Raw genomic sequence first — 8,666 nt, forward strand, 5'->3', positions numbered from 1 at the left:
ATTGTGTGAACTAGTCTCTTCTATTTGACTAATAAACCCTCATAAAATAAAGAATAAAGAATAACGCAGAACTGTCATACGTGTTGTAATCTACGTCTGAAGTGAAAACCTGCTCTACAGTACACTATGAGACCAGAGGAGAAATGCTCAAGGCTAAATGTATGTCCTTCATAAACCAGTCACAGTAAACTTTGAAATGATCCTCAGAGTTTACATTTTGGTGTTTAAGTTCACAAGAAAGTGAAAGCTACCATCGACTGGTCAGGTATGTTTTTGTCATTTTAATGTAATAGTTGTCTGCAGGATACGTATGCAATTTAGAAAATGTATAAAGTTTGTGGTGTAAAGTTTGATTATTTAAGCCTTTCCTTTTGGATGAAACTTTTATTAATTTTATTAACATAACTTTAATATCTAGAGAGTACAGATCTCTGTAAACTATGTCTTGCATTTGTTTTTCATGACATTCTGACAGTGTTTAATAAATTAGCCAAAGGTTGACATTCCTTTGTCAATGAGTAATCCCTGTGGGATTGATTCCAAGTTTGTGGAATTCAGAGGCAAGCTTCCTCTTGCCTAATTAGGATGAAAACAACAGTGTCAGTGAGGCCCCCATTAGCAGTGACTTCCTGACTGAACACAACACAACAAGGCATGTTCTGAGAACCTGTGGACTCTGTGAAACTCCTTACCTGTGTGAGGAATATATGATGGCATATGACACTGTTGCGAAAGAGCGTCTGGAGTTTCGTTGTTACTCTGTTAGTCTAGGGATGGGATAGTGAAAGTGGTCCCTTCACACCTGCTTGAGATTCACTGAATTGTGGAGTAAGATTTTTCGGGACAATTTAGCTTTCTGCGAAAGTGACAGATGAATGAGGTTTTGCTTTTGCAGGCTGACTGAAGGCCATGTTGTGCTCCCTCTTTCATAGCTAAAAATACAATTTCCTGCTCAAATGGGCACTTGATGGCATGGACAGTCACTCCACAGAAGTGTTCAGTTCCAGATATGGGCATTTTCATCACTGAATTTCTAAAGGAAAGCTGAGACCGATAAATTGCATAGCCCATTGAAATACCAAAAGTGGTATTTCAACAGCTTTAGAAATTTGCAATCACGTGTGACCAGACAGCATGTGTCAAAACACACTGCAGCATCTGCTTCTTGCCTTGAAAGATGCTAGAGTCAGTTTTCCTGAGTGGGCCATATAATAAAGTATGATATAGTTTTTAAAAAGAGTCCAGTCTCTCCATCTGTGGGGGAGACGCTACAGATTTGCAAGCATAATCATTTGCGGTTTCTGTAAAAGCACGTGTGCCACACCTGAAGCCTGTGGCAGCGCTGTTCGATGAGTGTGTTACAGCCATGGTTTGCCTGAATAGAATTCAGAAGATTGGGGGCAGGGGGGGTATTGCATATTGACACGCTGACATGATCACCTCCTTGTGCCCAGTGGAAATCCATGTAACAAACATGCCTGGATCTTCCATCCACATTCCAGCATAACTCCCAAACAGCACAGAGCTGTATGAAAGCTGACTGGACCATGCTACCAGGTGAGGTGCATTGTTCCACTATGCATTATTCATTATTAACTTTAAAGAAAGATATGAAAGAGTAATTCAGTAAATCAAACCACATATCTGTGCTTAACTCAGCCAACTAAATAGAGCCATCAAGTTGCATGAAGTACCTTTACAGCTTAGGCCTAATTTTTCCTCCATGTGTTGTCAGTGACCATGTTCCAAGCCTTGTGAACAGATTCATATAATTTTTTATTTTCAATAAGAGAAGCAACACAGACTATGTGAAGGTTACTTCATGCTCAGCTGGGCCAAAGTATCACATGATTTGGTGACCGAATTTCAAGATGAGCTAGTGAGATTAATGAAAGTTGTGTTGTGTCAGCCTCTGGGGTTTTATGTTAAGTTTAATGGAAATTATTAATTAATCTTGGCATTTATATCTGTGCATTAAAAAAGGACATCTTCTTTATATATAAACTTTAAGTTACTTCAGTTAACAGTGAAAAAAACAGAAATGCAGTAGCCGAAAAATCTACAGCAACCTGAGACAGGTAGAGAATCCTCTGTGTTGGTTTGATAATATGGATGGATGGTAAACTCATGGCCAGATTACAGATTACAGATGCCCACTGAAGCATATATATATCTATATCTTTCAACACATGAAATGTCATTTAGAAGGATTCCCGCAGTGCAGCTATAACTAGAACATTAGAAAACAACACCCAAGGATTACCTCAGAGGAAGCAGGGTTTGAGGCATTACCATTAACAGTGTCCTGAGATAAGGATATACTGTATATGTTAGCGGAAAGACCATGTAATAGAAAAGAAGCCACACTACAATTAATAAAATGTGTCCCGAATTGAACCTTGCATGAATGGAGACTAATTGAGTTGCGCTATAACACAAGCACTAATACCCAGCATGTGAAGAAGCACAATGGCAGTGAGCAGTGACTCTGGGACGCAGGACAGGGCAGACCCGCTGAAATGACTGGTATGCTTTCTGGTTGTTGGGTGTAATAATCACTTGTAGAAAAGTTCAGTCAGTGTCGAGGGTAAACATGGTTTCCATGGTGAGACAAGCAGTGATGCAACATCTCTGTCCCTCTCATTCTTTTCTCGGGACAGCCTAGCTTTTTTATATAAGCAGTTTAATCCTCTTTACAGGTCAAGTACAGGGTCAGAAAGTGCAGAACAGCTCATTTTCCACAGACTTAAGCTTTGGAAAGAGGAAAGGCGAAATTAATATAAAAATGCCAAGACTGTTTGGAGCACTAAGGGTGCTTTTCAGATACATAGTTAATGTTATAAGCTAAGATTTCATTAAAGCTGTTCTTTGCCAATTTTTTTTTTTTTTTTTTTGTCTGCAATGTAGTGTGGTGGTAAAGGAACCCCTGTGCTGTTTGTGATGTTCCGCTAAATAATGATGTACTGTAGTCATACACTCAGCACAAAGAAGGAAAAATGCCCAGAGGAATTCAGCTATATAGACAGTGTCAGCGTCACGAGCCAAACCGCGATGACTCCCAGTATTCTGAACGCCTCCTGTTCCTGTCTGTGAGCATTTAAGCATTTAGTTTCCAATAGCAACTGTGTCCCTATTTCACCATTTACAGAATTGGCTTATTTAGCAAGTGGAGGGAGGAGACTGAAACTGTATACTGTAGCATGCTTTTGACATTCCCGTGTGATATGTGATTCTCCCTGTTCCCTCTTAATATTAAGAATTTAAAACAATTCTACTTCAGTCTTCAGCATTTTTTAAGCTCTTGCATGGTCTGGCGCTGAGGAAGGTTTTGTCAGAGGGGCACTAGTATGGCTGTCAGATCCTGAGCAAACTAGGAGGCAACCATCACAGAGTTTGTAGTTTTCCAGGCATGTTTACACTGGGATATGAGGGATACCCTTATGCAAGAAAACCTTTGAGTTGGATTTACCTGCCTTAAAAGGGGAGCCCTGTAGCAAAGATATTATAAAGCATCGGTGTGCTCTAATACTATACAAAATGCCCATGAGTACTGCTCAGCACAATTATGGATTGAAAAGACCTGTTATCTTTTACAGAGGATTTTCTCTACGGGGTGGTGACTACGGGGTGGTGACCATGTTGGTAACAGACCCTGCAGTAGTCAAACAAACAAGCTCTCTGTAACTCCTGACTGCTTCCACAGAGTAGAATCACAGAATCTCCTGGCTAAATTCTGCCTTTAATTATGCACTCACTCGTTCTTTCTCTCTCTTTCTCTCTCGAACCACTCTATCAGGCAGCACACTGATCTCCTTCACCCCTGGGCCGTGGCACTAAAACGACTCTGTTGAGACTATTTTTGGGGAGTGTGTACTCCCCTTTCCTCCATTTTGCTCCACAAATATTGCCCCAGACTCTTGATGAGAGCTTGATTCTCGCATTTCTTTAGCCTCCATGTAAAGTGTGCACTCAGCCCTTCAGGAGCTGTGGATATCTGCTGCACCCCCAGAGTGGGCCACGATGTAGGCAGGTGTCCTGGGCTGAGAGCACAGTGTTTGTTATCCTTGCCCAGACCTGAAAGCCTGCCAACCCAGCTAAGAAGAACAGACTAAGGGGGACTGTTTGGAAATTCTCCAATGGGTGAACTGTGCCGCTTTCATGTAGCGGAGGGAGGAGCTGAAGGGTGGAGTGCATTAGCCTTGTGTGTGACATCCACTGGCTGGTTTTTGTTGTGCCATATTCTAAGGCTTCAGGATTCAATGTTGCTGCACTGACATAAAACTCCAGTAAAAGAGTGCTTGCATTTTCAGATCAGGTAACAGAATTCCACACAACACTTGCAAGACAACAAAACATGCCTGCAAAATGCTCTAGATACCAAAGTGTTTGGAATACTATTTATGGACATGACTTATTCAAAAGGGCAATGACTGATTGAACTAATAGCTCCAGATTGGACCTGTAGATGTCGGAGATTTATTAAGACCTATTTGTCATTAAGCAAATAAAGCAGACATAAAAAAAATATGGATGTTTAAAAGGTTGTGCCCACAACACCACAAACCATGTGAAGAATCCAAAGAGGATTTGTAGCTTTTTACAAAATCTTTGCATAAAATGCTTCAGTATTCTTTGAGGCATGCTTTTGATTTTGCGTCAGAAACATTAATTGCTTTAAAAGTATATCCATCAAGGAGAAAAGGAAAATGTGTGAAACGTTTTGGGTTTTTTTTGTTTATATGATGTTTAACATGAATCTACCTGCATGTCAGTTGCAGGTGATTCCATAAATAGATTCACTAAGCAGGTACTTTTTCTTTGTAAACAAGTAGTGCCCTTTGTACGCATTTGCATGAATGCTACGAATTAATTTTGCATATCAATTTTGTAAAACATTCAGATGATACAGGTATTCTAAGCAAATGTGTATGTAAATATAAATGGTCTAAAAACACTTTCAGGCTAATTCTAAGGTGTCACCCAGTGAGGTTGTGAGGTTCTGTGCAATACTCATAAGAGTTCCAGTAATTGTTCTAATTGTATGCAGGCTACCAGTGTTTTAAACCAGTACCCAGCAGGTCATGAGGTGTAAATGGGGCAAAACATACCAGCACAAATTTCCAGCAGCACATACTTCACCAAGACACACCTGAATCACTTTTGCTAACTGCGTACCAGAAGGTGCTCATGCACAATAACATTAGACAGAGGCCCTGTTCCAGTGTAAAGGAAAATAGCCCTATTATTGATTAACTGTGAACCTGCAAATATGGAGTTAGACAGGATTGTTTAAATGGCAATTTATGTACATAAGTAGCACCGGTTTTCCAAATTGTAAATCCCTAAAGGAGGCATTTCCTTTATTCATCTGAATAAATGGAGCATTCGTCTTTATCTCTGTCATCTTCTTTTTCTTCTACATTGTCTGAATTGTCTTATGGTTTAAGTATTCCCATAAGTGACAATTAGCATATTAATGTACAGTTCCCCTGTGCACGCCAGTGATGTGACACTAAAGGATTCTTAGGGAAAATGGCACTGGAAACCCAACCCATCTGCCAGTGGACCACACACTTCCTGTGTTATTATGAATCTTAACCTGGAGTGAATGGGTGAGTGTGCCCTGTGTGGGTGGGTATGGCTCAGTGAGTTCAAAGTAAGCTCTCCTCATGAGGGCAGAGTAATGGCACTGTTCCTTACTTCTCCTTTTTCAGTTGACTGAGGATGTAATGAAGATGTGAAAACAGATGAGGGAAGGGATCACTTCACCCCTTGACCATCCCACACATCAAACAATGTGAGGCAAACAAGATAATCATCTGAAAAGGCACGAGAAGGGGCATGGCCAGCTCAGGAAGCTAGTCTTGGGAGTAATTCGTAGATGTTATCAAGCCTAAAATGCTAACTGCTAGGTTATAGGACTCATATATATGAATTACAATGAAGTCACATGTTTGTCACTGTTGTTTTTGGTGTGTCAGAAGGGTAATATGCTGTGAGGGTAGACAGTTTGGAAATTCTCCAATGGGTGAACTGTGCCACTTTCATGTAGCAGAGGGAGGAGCTGAAGGGTGGAGTGCATTAGCCTTGTGTGTGACATCCACTGGCTGGTTTTTGTTGTGCCATATTCTAAGGCTTCAGGATTCAATGTTGCTGCACTGACATAAAACTCCAGTAAAAGAGTGCTCGCATTTTTTCCCAGAGAATCAGTCTGGGAACTGGTGCACAATTTGCTGACAGCTAAACATCACTGTCAAATCTACAGGTTAAACATTGCCCCTATTGGACAGACAGACTGAGGAGTGGGGTCAGATTCTAGTCCTGTCAGTGTGCAAAGGTGCAGTCTAACACTTATACTGTTCAAACACTTTTACTGTTCAGGGGTTTGAATGACAGGTGTCATGTGTCATAGCAAGCCAGTTTATGCAAGCCAGTTTATGCAGGGTAATATGCTGTGAGGGTAGACAGAGAATCAGTTTGGGAACTGAAAGTCATGAGTAATGGCCTGTCAGTAACAGTTTGTTTGGCCTGTACTTCATTGTTGAGTATTAGACTGAAAAAACATTGCTTTCTAAGAAATACTAAATGCTTGGCCAATACCCTGGTGCATTTGTGAGTATACATGACATTTTGGAAAGCAAATACTTCTATCAGGTGACATGGAGAGGATCCACATCCAAACTGTGTAGACTCTCCACTGGTGTTCCACAAGGCTCAGTATTAGGCCTCCTTCTCGTCTCTTTGTATACTCGTTCTCTTGGTGATGTAATATCTTCTCATGGTTTCTCCTACCACTGCTATGCTGATGACACTCAATTATTTATTTCTTTTCCACCCTCTGATACACAGGTCCCAAAATGTATCTCAGCATGCTTGACTGACATCGCGTCATGGATGACAGCCCACCACTTGAAGCTCAACCCCAGTAAAACCGAGCTTCTGTTCATCCCAGGTACTCCCAACCCTTACCATGACCTCACAGTTTCCTTCGAGAACTCCCTGGTATCACCCTCCAAAGCTGCCCGTAGCCTGGGCATAACTTTGGACAACCAGTTGTCATTTTCAACTCATGGTTATAATCTAACCTGGTCTTGCAGATTCCTCCTTTGTAACATACAAAGGATTTGGCCCTTTCTCTCACAGGAAGCTGCCCAGGTGCTTGTGCAGTCTCTTGTGATCTCGAAACTAGACTACTGCAATTTGCTGCTTGCTGGTCTTCCTCTAAGAGCCATCAAACGTCTACAACTTGTCCAGAATGCAGCAGCACGACTGGTCTTCAATCTTCCGAAGTTCACACGTTACACCACTCCTATGCTCCCTTCATTGGCTCCCAGTAGCTGCATGCATCAGATTTAAAATCTTGATGCTTGCCTACAAAGCCAAAAATGGCTTCATACTTGGCCCCTTCATATATAAGGTCAATGGTCAAAGACTGATCCGTACCTCGAGTACTTCGAACCTTAAGTACGACTCGGCTTGAAATACCTTCCTTCAGGTTTCATGGACGACAAGCATCGAGACTATTTTCTGTCCTGGCTCCAAGATGGTGGAATGAACTCCCACTTGCTGTCCGAACAGCAGAGTCTCTTGCAGTCTTCAAACGCAGACTGATCTATTTGCAGAATATTTAAAGGACAACTGACCCTGCTTCCATATTCCATGACTAAATTAATACTTATTGTAGGGTATTGTTTATTATGCTGTTTAACAAACTCTAGCACTTCTTGTTTATTGCACTTATCATTGTTTAAGATAGACCTCATGTATTTTGTACTTCTAGGTATCAGCATTCATCCCTGTATTCTACAGTATTCTAGTTCATTGGTATGTTGGACTCTAACCTACTGTACTGCACTAGGATATATTCTATGAGTAAAGGACAAAGCACTTTTGTAAGTCGCTCTGGATAAGAGCCGTAAATGCTGTAAATGTAAATGTAAATGTATAAGCTAATCAAGAGTTATCTTATAATTACAGATTCATATCTTCCATCTGTTAGCAAACTGACAAGCAAGAACATGTACCAAGTTTCAATCCTATTAAAGCTATACAAACATTGAAATCATTCAGTGTAATGAGACAAGCCACATCGAATGTTCAGATTACAGAGGCATTTGCTCTTAACCTGACTGCCAAATCTCGATTTCTTTGGGCCTTTTGTTCATGTGTTATATCCCTTATGACAAAGACAAATAAAGTGGCCAAACATATCTGTAAAATCACTTTTAGACCCTCTGCCAGAGTAGCCTCGCCACAGGGTCTACTACATGTCAGCTACATTCGATGAACTGCACATGGTGTGAGTATTTGGGTGGGGAGGATCCATGTATTTTTAGCTATAGCCTATTTTTAGCCATATGTCTGTTCTGCTCCTCAGTTAAGCTTGATCTTAGATCCAGAGAGCAAGAAAAGAACCTCTACAGGGACTTTCAGCTGTGGAATTCTAAACAGTGAGTGCATGGAATCCATTTTTCCCCTTTTGATGGAAACACTGTTTCCATATTAACTGTGAGACTGGTTGTTTTGGTTCTCCCAAAACCATTTAAGGAGATTTGGGGAGCCACACGAACCCAGCAAGATGGAAATGCTCAGCTTTCCTTCCACATTAAGATTGTTTGAATCATGGAACCTTAAACCTCATTAAACTACATAAGCCCAACCAAAAG

The sequence above is a fragment of the Electrophorus electricus genome, chromosome 16, assembly GCF_041902795.1.
Source record: "Electrophorus electricus isolate QZ-2024a chromosome 16, ASM4190279v1, whole genome shotgun sequence".
NCBI classification, from domain to species: domain Eukaryota; kingdom Metazoa; phylum Chordata; class Actinopteri; order Gymnotiformes; family Gymnotidae; genus Electrophorus; species Electrophorus electricus.